Raw genomic sequence first — 13,834 nt, forward strand, 5'->3', positions numbered from 1 at the left:
TTAAGAGATTGGAGATGAGAATTATTTTGTATTTTTCAAGACTTTGGAGATGAACACCGTTTTATAGTGGAGAACTTTCGTTTCATAAAATCTAATTATAACATGTAGGTAAATGAAAAAAGAATTTTACAAAGGAAAGGAATTGTTTCCAAAATATTTTAACTAAGCAAACATGAGTTTTGGATAATGTTTTGTCACTCCAAAATAGTCTTTGAAAACACTAAATTACATCAATTTCATCAAAGATGACTCCGTGGCCCAATGGATAAGGCGCTGGTCTACGAAACCAGAGATTCTGGGTTCGATCCCCAGCGGAGTCGCATATTATTTTTGCTACTACAGATGACAGTTTACTGATTTTAGAGAGTATATAAAATCTCTAGCGAAGTCGTATATTATTCGCGTATTATTTTTGCTACTGATACTTATTAAATTAATTTGATATTTTATATTTATTAACTTTTAAATAAAAATAATTTTTATACATTCAGGATATTAAGAAAACACATGATCTGAATAGTTTACCTCTTATATTGGATTCAATAATACATATCATAAGGATTAGTAACAAATATATATATATATATATATATATATATATATATATATATATATATATATATATATGTGTGTGTGTATTGAGTAGAAGAAATTAAAAGAGAATGGAAAGTCTAAAATTCGAGAATTGGTTCCTTCTGCCGCGGAGGATTCTCTATCAATCTATTTATATTATTATAAAAGTATGAATGAATATAAATGTTGGTTGACTAAAATGTTCACGAAAAATTGATGGAATTTATTTGTATTCTTAAATTAAAATTTCTTCCATCTTGAAAAATATTAATAAATATAAATGTAATTTTGTATTAGAACTAAATAAAATATTTTTCTATTACGACTAAGATCATTACAGGATACACATTATCCTACTAATACTGAGAGCTTAACATTGAATAGATCTCAAATAAACTAGAAGCCTAAAGATCACTAAAACTGTTATTTAAATTTTTTAATAAACATTTTTAAATTTTTTACTCTTCATTGAACGACTCTTCTCATTCTAATATATTTTTTGAAAAGTAAAGTAAAGAAGTGCCGTAGGAATCCTTTTTGCTTAAAATTGTCGTAGGAATCACATATGAATTGTATCCTAACACAAATCTAAATACCACTAATCTTTTTAAATTGGATTTTGAATCCTTCATTGTTTTGCTTAAAATACTTCTATTTTTTATTTATCATATTTATGACTTCTATTAACGTTAGTCTATTTTTCTAATAACTTTATTTTTGTTCTAATTTATTAATTTAATCTTCATCATTTGCTTAATTTAATTTGGCAATTCATTATCCTACTATTGTGTATGAATTTTGAATTTTGTGTCTCTTAAATATTTACAAGATTTAAGGTTATTTATATAAAATATTTAAATTGAATATTTAAGGTTATTGATTAACGAACATATATAGAGAATTTCTACACGTTTAATATTGGTTGATTAAATTCTTATTCAAGTTAATATCGTATTTGACCATTGATTTTGAGACGTTTTCTTTTCTTTTCAAAAGTACTTATTTTAGAAAATTTAATTGTTTGGCCAAGTTTTTAAGGTTCTGCACAACTGACCTAATGTAAGATTTCAGAGCTACTAGATTTCTATATAGTCATTTTGATATAAGATTTCAAGAGGTGTGAGGTTTCTATATGGTCTTTCTGATATAAGTTTTCGGGATTGACTTGATTTCTAAGGCTTTTCGATGTAAGATTCCAAAAAGAACTAGGCATTCTGATATAAGAATCTGGGGTATGCTAGATTCCGATAAGGATTTCTGATGTAAGATTTTGAAAAGGACTAGTCATTTCGATGTAATATTTTGGGGCGTGCTAGGTTCCGGTAAGAATTTCTGATGTAAGATTTCGGGAAGAACTAGCTATTCCGACGTAAGATTTTGGGGTGTGCTAGGTTACTTGGTGTTAGCCCGATGTCAGATTTTGGAAAAGCGTTCGTGGTTATTTTTGAGTTGTTGCTTGTAACATAGCTCTTGTATGTGCTCACTGGGCTTATGGGGGTTCGGCCGGATTATTAAGTGTACGATTATTATTTGTTTGCTTTTGTATATTCCTTCTGAGCTTATTGGGGTCCAGTTAGATTTTAGATAACTTTATTACTTCCGTCATTTATCTTAATATCTCTAATGGAGTTCTTGCCTAGCTATGTCTTTTCTATTGCTTATTATCCTGTTATTTATGTGCTTATTATGTTATTGTAATCGCGAGCTCGATCGGTCTATGATGCTTACTGAGTATCCATTGTTTTGGTACTCATATTGCACTCTGCATCTTTTTTTCTTGATGCAGATCCGAGCTCTTGTATCCTCCGTTGAATTCTCGTGTTGTTATAGATAGAATTCTGGAGATTAAGGGTGAGCTTACTGGCAATCATGATTGACTCGTCTCTTTTTGTATACTTATGACTAGTATTATGTATTTCGAGACAGTCTATATATTTTTTTGAATATGTCTAATATGTACTCAGTTTTTTGAATATATATATATATATATATATGTATTCCCTTATTTATGTTGTTTATACCTTAAACCTATTTTATTATGCTTCTTTCTATTTCTTCCTCTCTCTAGGCTCGTTATCATTGGTTTCGGGCTAAGGGTTGGCTTACCTACTAGTGAAATTTAGTAGGTGCCATCAGGACCATAGTTTTTGTAAGACCCCAAAATTTGAAAAGTCAAAAAATGAGGATCAAAACATGAAATTCTGAAAAACCTGCAATTTGACGCCAGGTGATGACCACAAATGCCATCACGAAATGTGGTGAGCACCACGCCTCGTGGTGAGCCACCATGGTGGTGACTCTGAGGTTCACTCCTACAGGATGAGGTCCACGACAGAGCACCATGGAACGTGGTGAGCACTACAGGACATGAAGCCCTCCGTGGTAATTCCTCCCCTGACACCTCAAAACATGATCCCAAGGCTAGGATCACGATTGGCCACCACGGGTCGTGTAGCTCTTCATGGACCATGGTGAGCTCCGTGGAGGTCACTCCTGTAGGTCACCCTGTAGGGCCTGCACCACGCCCACTCTTCACGTCCAATAATGCACTCCACATATTGTGAAGGGTTCCGTGGAGGAAGTTCAGAAACCTTTCTCTGCAATCCCAAATTTTAAATTCTAAGTCCAACATTACAACACCACCACGAGCCATGATGAGCATCACGGACCGTGATGGATCTTCCGTGGTGAGTCTCAGTTACAGTTTAATGAGAGGTAATCCGGTCATTTTCCTATTCTTTTATTAATGTATGTGGACATTTTTAGGACTAGCTTCATTACGAAAATATCCTTAAAACTCCTAAACCTATTCTTTTTCCTCATTAATTCCCAATCAACTTTAAGACGTCTCTCTCAAGGCTCATTCAAGGGTTCGTCTTCTTCATCAAGTTTGGCTAGGGTTTCTTTAAGAACAAGTCTTCTTTTTCAATTCTAAGGTCAAATTCAATCAAGGTATGTAGAGATTGATCCATGGGTCCCTTTAGCGATGGAGTGCCAAGGTTTCTATTCAAAATTTCATGAATTTCAATTGGGTTTGTAATTCTAATTTGATGAATTGCATTGGGCTATTTAAATTATATTTTAAATCATTATAGTTGATCATTACAAGTATGTTCCTATATGAATTACAATATTTTAAGTTGAATTATGATTGCCTATGCATGAAGCCTATTTTCAATGATGATATTATAGAGTATGATTATGAATCCAATGATTTCAAGGTATTATCATGATTTCATTCAAATTGACTATGTATATGAGTTTTACTCTAAATTCAAATATGAATTATGATCATGAATTACAAGTATGTTCAAGATATGAATTTCATGCAAGTTATGAAGTAAGGTGACTTAGGGCCCTATGTGGTGACCTAGGACCTAATTATATGAATTATGCAAGTATGATTTGTAATGATGAAAGGAAAATACTCGCATTGCAATTATGTTATGAAATGATCTATTCTATAAAGCATGAAGTTTATGACAAAGTTATGATATATGCTAAGTATGTTTTCTATGTTATGTATTCTGTGGGATTTGACTTAGCACCAATGGAATTTGAGGTGGGGGCCTACAAAAATCCTTAGTAGCAACCTCAAGTCTCTTCAACTATGTGCCACCGTAGGTTGCCTTCATGGCTTAGCTAGTGGATCCACATATAGCGTATGTACATGACCCGCCTAGTGGGATAGAGTCTACCTTGGCAAGTAGATTCTCCTTTCTTTCATTGTATGGAGAGACATTGGGATTTTTTGTTATAGCTCGCATATTCTTATTGTCGGTTATGGTTCTATCCCACATAGTTATGACTTCTTATGTACTTTCATGATTTCAACTATGCCTTTCAAATGTTTTGATCATTATGGCTTTCTCATGACTTTACTTATCCTCTTCATCATGTACTCAATTGATCATTGTATCTTATGATTTATGTTACACATCATGCCCTCATACTTAGTACATTCAAATATACCGACGCATATTGTTGCCTATGTTGTTTTATAATGTAGGGGTTGAGGATCATGTTCTCACGCGTGGCTAGTAGAGCTTATTCGGCAAAGTTTTTTGTGAGTCCTCATGTTACGCCTCGAGAGGGTACCCTAGACATAACCGGCACTCAGAAGCTATTGCTGGCTCCCAAATGAACCACTTGGCATGTTCACATATTCATTCATCAGTAGAAGACTTAGTTCAAGAGAAAAACCAATCTTAGTGGGTTAACTCAATCAATAATCTCCATCATTCTAATAAAAAACATAGTTTCAAAGAAAACTAATCAAGAGTTAAATACATCAAAACAAATTCATCACTATCTAGTCTATGAAGCCTCTATCTCTACTATCTAGATGGTGCCAATAACAGATTCATGGCTACCTCAAAAAAACTATTCATAAGAAATGGAAAGAATGAATATAATCCCTCTGAAGGCAAGGAGGTCTCACCACTATCAGAAAAGAAATAGATTTTCAATGAAGCGTTTGTTGATGATTTCTAATACCTATTTCTGCATCATAAAATAATGCAGGTCCAAATAGATGTCAGTACGTGGAATGTACGAGTATAGAATATAGTATAATGAAACAACAATACATCAAAGGTACTCAAGATAGAATGAAAATCACCCGACTCAATATGATCTACCAATCTAGATCCACCAATCAATCAACTCCTATCTTTTCAAGACAATGAAATAGGGAAACATCCGACTTTAATGGTTCAATCCTTTCCTACGCTAGTTACGTAGTTATTAGTTTTACTCTCGCTCAATTCAATGCTCGATGCTACTCCCAAAACTAAATATGCTCATGTAACTTAAACAAATTAGTTCAATTAAAACTTTCGACTAGTCTCACTGGACCCCTATCGAAACTCAATCTCATCTCAATCATTATGCTCTTTCAAATCAACTCAATCCAATCCACTCATTGAGATTAAATACTCAACTCTTTTAAATCTCTTTAAAACCTGCAATTTCAACTCAAAATAATACATAGAGAAATCAGGATCAAAATGGCTAAAATCTTAAGGACTCTTTCAATTCAACTCGAGCTCGACTCATACTTAAATCAAATATATAATCTTTAATTAGGATTCATGTGAATGAATATATGAACATGTATCCAAATCAAATGTTCAACCCATGAACAACATCAATACGTATTTTAAATATGTACAAGGAATCCAAAAGACAATAGATAATTCAAGAATTCAATTCAAGGAACTCGAAAACTCCAACTCAACTCAACTCGAATCAATAAAGATGAAGGGGCACGTGGACGAACTCAGTCCAACATTGTGTTAATCTTACATACATGGAATTTGAAGGAAAATCAAAACTTGAAGGAATGGCTTGAAACCTAGCTCTTATTTTTCTTTTTCTCTCTAATCTCTTTTCTCCAAGGTTCCAAGGGTGAATGAGAAGGAAATACCCTTAGGAGGCATATTTTTAGTCTTAAAACATAATAGGTTAGGTTTAGGAAGAGTGGGAAAAAGTTCGGAATGCCCTTCCTTAAGAAAAATCTGAAAAATGGGTCTAGGAGCCTGCAGGCGCGATAGTGGCACACCGCGCCCAAGCCAAAACTACTATAAATAGTTTCGGCACTCTGTTGGCGCTACAGTGGCGCGCCGTTCCATCACTCAAACTACTACAGCGATAGTATTTGGTAAAATGGTCATAACCTTTTAATCCAAATTCGAAATTAGGCAAATTGGTGGCATTAGAAAGAGGTTTCAAAGACCTTTAATTTGATAGGTCATGGGCCACCTAAATCCTAATATTATGAAACGTATGATCATTTGAAGTTGATACTTATTTAATCTTATACGAAAACTCAATCGGTAATGATCTTTGAACTCGACTTAGGAATTGATCCTAAAACATATTTAAAATTAGGATTCATCAGGATCGGTCCTATACACATAAGGAGAATGACTCGGATCTTAGCTTAAAAGAATTTTCGAGGTATAACACCTCTTCCATCGAGGAGTAGTGATGAATTGTTTCTTCCTTCAAAGACGTTTATTTCTTTCATGTTAAGGGTGAGATAGGGACATGTATTATCCCCCGCTATCTTTATGTAGTAGAGGAACGTGTTGGACATATGTTTAGAGTCTATATTGTCAAATTTTCATACTCTTTATGATTCATGATCTAGACTCCCTCTTATGTTATTTTTCTGCATTTATTTTACCTTATGTATGCTTTATGCTATGTCAAGAGGCTTTGTTGGAGCCCCTTCAGAGTTTCGATCGTTGTGTTACGACTAGACCCTAGGTTGGGTCATGACAGTTTTTGGGTCGTGACATGTATTTGTTATTAATTTAAACTACAGATGTGCATAATAAATGCATAACACATGTTTGCTATATTATGTAAAAAAAATTATTTATTTATTTATTTATTAGGTGGAACCCATAGGCAGACACCTAAAGTTAACACCACCTTTCACTTGTACATCTAAACTGTTTTTTTATTTTAAATGCCTCATGTAGGGGTCCACTTTGTCATTTTATATTTTTTTACAATCAATAAAATATGATGTATGTGTGTTACCCTCGCGAATGACATGTTAAGTGTAATTGAAGATATTTATCATTTGTACCCAAAATAATTTTTTTCAAAAACCATCAACCAGAAGCCACTATCGGGGGAACTCACTTTGGTTTTGTTATTTTATTTCGGATCCTTTTGAGGCATTTTTTGAGTAAAAAGAAAGTAAAAATCATTTTTACAAGATCATTTAAGATATTACTTTGCAAGAAGCTTCAAATGAGTTTTAATGAAGTCTTTAAATTTTCATCTCAGATACTCCAATCCAAAGAGATGAAACAGTGTTTGAATCAAGCATTTTAGCATAAATACACAATTATCATTTATTTAAATAAAATTTAGCACTTAGAATATTTTTTATAACTTTTTTCCTTGAGAAAAAACAAAATTTGAGAAACTCAAAATTTGAAGAATTACATTATACAATAGCAGATTAATCCAATAAACTAGTCGAATTTTACTATTGAAAAGATTTTTATGGCACGGGCGAAAAGTGAGTCATAGAAACATCTTCTCCGAGACTTGAAGATGAAAATTCTCCAAATCTTAATAAGAAAGCTACCTTCTTCCCAGATTCTAAGAACAACTCCTTCACTGTCTTCAACTTTCTCTTACTATCAATTTCGCCTTTTCTTCAATTCGTATTTATGTTTTTTCCCTATCTTCTTTTATTGTATGTAGTTTTGCGATAATTTTATAAGAACATTGAACAAAACGTAAAAAAATTGCATATCTTAATACTAGGGGTGTTCGCAATTTGGATAAAACCAATCCAAATCGAAAAATCAAACTAAACCGATTAATAAATCAAATTTATTTGGATTCGGTTTGGTTTTACATTTTTAACCAAAAATATTTGGTTTGATTTTGACTTTGTTGTTAAAAAATTAAAAAAATAATCGAACCAAACCGAACCGATAAATTATGTACATAAATTTTATAATTATGCATCCATAATATTTTTTTATGAACAATTTTAAATATCTTATATATGTTTTCACCAAAATTTAGTTATAATTTATTTATGAAAGCAAAACTAGCTAAGACGAGAGCATTTATTGTATTAGTTTCATGTATATGAGTGTCTATGATAATTCTTGATGGAACTAAGAAGGGTCACTATCTCTTTCTTGTCTAGGTCAAAGTGGTGAATTTTGAAGCTCTATTTACAGTAAATTCAGTGGAAGAAAGTTTCCTATGTCAGTCGTTTTAACTATTTTTCTTTTTAAAAGAATTGATGTTTTTTTACCCCTTTGAATGAATCGTTTATTTTATTTTTGTGTGTGGTTAATAATCGAACCAAACCAAATCAAAATTTATAACAACCAAACCGCTAAATTTATATTATACTTGATTTGATTTGGTTTGGTTTAAATAATTTATAAATCAATTAATTTGATTTAATTTTAATTTTAACCAATAATGTAACCGATCCAAACGATCTGTGAATACCCCTATTTAATACATAGTTTTTATTCAAGAAGAATTTTCAAGTTGTGGATAAATAAAAGTGGAGTTTCATTGAAAATCGTTTTAAACCTAGTTCTCTACCTGCTATTACAAATGGATTAAAAGGGTGAAAATTTGATAATTCTTATGGTGGAAAAAAGAGAAATCGATAGAGACGGATGGTCCAATAGTAACAGGGAGAGGGTAGATGAAGAGAAGGATGAATATGTGGTGATGGAAGGTGAAGTAGGTGGCGGGGAGAAAAAATGATGAAGAACAAGGAAAAAGAAATATTTTCACATACATAAAAAAAAGGATTCGTGCAATTCATACAATGTGTCAAGTCAGAAAAAAGGTCAAAATAATGCATCGAAATCTTACTATAAGTAATAAAATGTACAAAACTTACCTGAGGTGCTTAAATAAAAATTTGTATCAACTTTAGGCAACAAAAAGATTCCGCATATTTATTAATACTAGTTTGATGCATGTGTTGTTTAGATATTGTTGAAGTTTCTGTTTTTAATATAATATAACAGTAATTTAACATTCAAGTTAGAGTTGTTCAAATTCAACTAAACTTAGAAAAATTGTCTTTTAAAAATGTGAGAAAATCCCTCCAGTTATAACCAACAAAGGGTAGTATGTATATGTGCTTATTTTATCTTATCAAAAAAGTCACAACCCTTGATAAAAGTCACAATTCATCGAAAAAGTCACAATTCATCAAAAAAGTCACAACCATTTAAAGTGAAAAGTTTTTTTAAAAAATATAATATAGTATAAATAAATATAATATAATATAAAATAGGAAAAAAGCTCAAATATGTCATCAAACTTTAAGAAAAGGCTCATCTATATCATTTGTTAAAAGTTTGGCTCTTTTATGCCATTTTCGTTGGAGAAAAGACTCATTCATGCTATTATTTGGTTCAGTTAGGTTGGATTTCCTACTCAGGGGTTATAGTAGGCGCCATCATTGTTCGAATTCAGATCGTGACAGAGTGGTATCAGAGCTTAGTTTTACCGGTCCCACCAGTACAGGAACAAGTGTCTAGTAAAGTCTCGCAAATCGGTACGATGACGTCCGTATCCAATCTTCAAGAGGCTATAGAGCATTGTTAGGAATTAATTCACTATTATTGTTTATAATCATGCGCTAACGATGATGAACACCTCTACATCCTTTTTGTTTTACTCTTTCTCAGATAGCGAGGATGAGATCTACTCGGGGTGGATGAGGACCCCCTACGCCTACAGATAGAGCCCTAGTTCGGGGTAGGGATAGAGGTCAACACATAGGCTGGGGCAGAGCCCAGGACACAACACAAATGCCAGAGCCAGATATAGAGGTTGAGTAGTTCAAGCATAAGCGGCAGAGGAGGATCCAGTCTAGCCTCCACCCGAATTCATGGACACAACAGTGTTACAGGATACTTTGGCTCAGATTCTTAGCTTCATGGAGGGTATGTACTGAGCAGGGATACTTCCTAGCACTTTATTCGGACCTCAGGTTCGAGAGGAGGCTCATACTTCAAAAATCAGGGGCATAGTATGATCCAATCCTAATTCTACAACCTACTACTATATCTCTCCGTTCGGTGATTTAGCCTATTCCTACAATTGTTCAAAACATGGTAGCTAGGCCAGTTATGACTGCTGAGGAGCAGAAGATGTTGGGAAGGTTTATCATATTAGCCGCTCCAAGGTTCTCAAGTATCGCGGGTGAAGATGCCTACGAGTTTTTGGTTAGCTACCAAGACAAGTTGCATAACCTCGGGTTGATGGAGCCCCACAGGGTTGATTACACTGCTTTCCAATTGGATGGACCAGCGAAGCAGTGGTGGAGATCTTATCTTAGCTGCAGACTCGAGGGCTCACCGCTGATATCATGGACTCAGTTCTCTGAGGTTATCTTAGAGAAGTATGTATCCCAAAGTTTAAGAGAGAGTCTAAGGGATGATTCACAACATTAGCGTAGGGAATGATGACAGTTATAGAGTATGAGTCTCAATTCCATAAATTATCCAAGCATGCCACCATGATTATGCCGACAGAAGAGGAACGGGTGTGTCAGTTTGTCAGAGGGTTGTTTGTTCCTTTGAGGTTGGCTACAGAGCAGATGGTTGTGTCGAGAAGTTCATTCTTGTGGATAGTAGTTCATACCCGTACTATTGAGGCTATTTTTCATAAGGCCTATAGAGGCATCGATAAGAGGCCTCACTACCAGGGCAATTTCAATGGACTCCAGTCGTATGGTAGGGGTTCTTTTGGCAGAGGCCATCTACATCAGTATCCACCTAGTAGACCGGTTCAGGCAGCCTTACAGCTTACTGATGGTGGATCAGCAGGTGCCGATGGTCAGAGTGGCCAGACTTCGGGCCAATCTTCTCAGGGTCAGACTTTTGGGTATTCAGGCCATAGGGGTCATTCAGGTTCAGTTAGGATATCACAGGGAGGTTCATTTAGAGAGTCGTGCTATGAGTGTGGTGTGATAGGCCACTTTGCTAGGGTGTATCCCACTATTACCCATCGCAGATGCTAGAGTCAATAGGGTCCATAGCATCAGCAGGTTCAGACCCTAGGGCCCCAGTTCAGCCGCCTAGAGAATGTGTGTAGAGTAGCAGAGGTGATTTTCAAGGTACTAGGGGTGGTCCCTAAGTAGGTCAGATAGGTGGTAGAGGTGGACGCAGTCATATGTATGCCCTTTAGAATAGGCTGGAGGTAGAGACATGTGTGTAGCTACCCACGTAGGTGATTCTTTAGTTGTAGATCGAGTGTATCGATCCTATATGGTGACCATCTTGGGGTATGATACTACAGGAGACTTGATTATGCTAGATATGGTAGACTTCAACTTGATTCTAGGCATGAATTGGTTGTCTGCTCATCATGCGGTTTTGAATTGCTTCTCCAAGATCGTTACCTTGTGTATGCCCAATATTTCTCCAATCGTTTGGGCAGGTACATCTAGTAATGTATTGTATGGTGTGATCATCTTCCTTCAAGGTTCAACGATTAGTAGGAAATGGGTGACTAGCCTATCCTACTTATGTCTGTGACGCTAGTACTAACACTCCTTATGTTGATTCAGTTCCGTTCCTCTGAGAGTTCCCTAACATCTTTCCCACTGATCTACCTGGACTTCCTCCTAAGTGTGATATTGATTTCGACATTGATGTTAAGCCGGGTATATAACTAGTATCTAATCCACTATATCGGATGGCTCCAGTTGAATTGAGAGAGCCTAAGGTGCAGCTCCAGGATGTCTTGAGTAAGGGGTTTATCAGGCCGCATGTGTCTCTCTGGGGTGCTCCTGTTTTGTTCTTGAAAAAAAGGATGGTACCTTGCGTAGGTGTATTGATTACAAGCAGCTTAATAAAGTGACCATCAAGAATAGGTACCCGATGCCGCATATTGATGACTTTTTTTTACCAGCTCCAGGGTGCAACAGAGTTCTCTAAGATAGATTTAAGATCAGGGTATCACTAATTGAGGAATAGGGGGGCAAACATCCCTAAGACTACTTTTAGGACTCGATACAACCACTATGAGTTCCTAGTCATGTCTTTTAGATTGAATAATTCCCACGTATCATTCATGGATTTGATTAACCGTGTGTTCAGACTTTACTTGGACACTTTCTTCATTTTATTTATTAATGACATCCTAGTCTACTCGGGGAGCAGAGAGCAGCATGAACAATACCTAAGGATAGTACTTTAGACCTTGCGAGATCAGCGGTTGTATGCCAAATTCATTAAGTGTAAATTTTTGCTTGCGTTTGTGGCATTCTTAGGGCATATGGTATCCAAGGATGAGAATATAGTAGATCCGGCGAAGCGGTAGCTCGTGATGGGCTAGGACTACTTCTCCTACTAAGGTTCTCAGTTTTGTCGGGTTGGTAGGATATTACAGATGGTTTGTAGAGGGGTTCTCTTCTATTGTAGTGCCTTTGACCAGATTGACTCAGAAGAATGTTTCTTTCCATTGGTCTGACGAGTGTGAGGCGAGCTTTCTGAAGCTCAAAGCCTTGTTGACTTCAACTCCGATTCTTACTCCTCTTGTTGAGGGCCAGAGATTTACAGTGTATTATGATGCTTCAGGTGTTGGCTTGGGTTGTGTTCTGATGTAGCAGGGTAGATTTATTTCATATGCTTTCAGACAGCTTAAGGTTCATGAACGGAACTACCTCACTCATGATTTAGAGTTGGCGGTCATAGTCTCCGCATTGAAGATTTAGAGGAATTACTTGTACGGTGCCCATTGTGAGTTCTATAATGACCGTCGTAGTCTTCAGTACATCTTCAGCCAAAAAGACCTTAATTTAGGCAGTGCAGGTGGTTGGACTTACTCAAGGACTATGATCTCACTATTCTCTATCACCCGGGCTGTCACGACCCAACCCACTGGGCCGTGGGGGCACCTACTCTAACACCTAAATAAAAGAATCCTTACATAAATAACATGTAGAAGTTTAACAATTGCAAAATACCAACCTAAAAAGTCAGGAATACATCATAATTGAAAATTTTAATACTCTAAGTTTTATTACTATAAACATAATAACACCCCAAGGATACTAGTCTAAACAGATACAAGAGCTTGTAAAGATACAGAGTATAAATAAAGTAATGACACAACTTCCACCATAAGGAAGGAAGAGTAGAAGCTGTTGGAAGTGCATTTTCGTCTTCACCTAAGAAATATCACTGACCTGCAATCAGACTATGCCAAGTGGCATAGCAAAAATAGTATCAGTACAGACAACACGTACTTATAGGCATCATCGATCATCCCGATACCCACCGCATAATATAAAGAAATCAATGAGAAGAAAATATGCTCTTAAGAAATACACCGCCAAACCTTTATGTGCAACTCTTACTATTCTCGATAACCTCATTAAATTCGTTCAAGAATAACTCTTATCCCTTCTAGTTGGTCCGCTACGAACTCTAATACAAATCAAGGCCTAACCTTTCTATCACATAGCGGAGTTTCCAAACTATGGGCCACTACTAACTCTGTCTAACAAGTCTATTATCTTTAGCTTTCACACCAACACCTGGCCCTTGAATAATTAGCATCTCACTTGGAAGTGGTTAACATTTAAGTGAACTAAGACTTACCTCATAACCATACTGGCTTGCTGTGGTAGGATCTATCCCGCTTTGGCGACCTCACCACAACGAGATTCGTCCTGTTAGAGATAGTATCTCAGACTTCTCCCCCAATCCCGTTTTTATCACATATACCAACA

General features: G+C 35.5%; 1 non-coding gene across 1 annotated transcript; it reads left to right on the top strand.

Moving 5' to 3' along the window:
* The first annotated feature begins 247 nt into the window (after positions 1-247).
* Positions 248-320, top strand: TRNAR-ACG (transfer RNA arginine (anticodon ACG)). The gene has a single exon. It is a non-coding gene; the product is annotated as a tRNA-Arg (tRNA).
* Positions 321-13,834: the final 13,514 nt, after the last annotated feature.

The sequence above is a fragment of the Solanum dulcamara genome, chromosome 7 (genome assembly GCF_947179165.1).
Source record: "Solanum dulcamara chromosome 7, daSolDulc1.2, whole genome shotgun sequence".
In the NCBI taxonomy this organism is placed as follows: domain Eukaryota; kingdom Viridiplantae; phylum Streptophyta; class Magnoliopsida; order Solanales; family Solanaceae; genus Solanum; species Solanum dulcamara.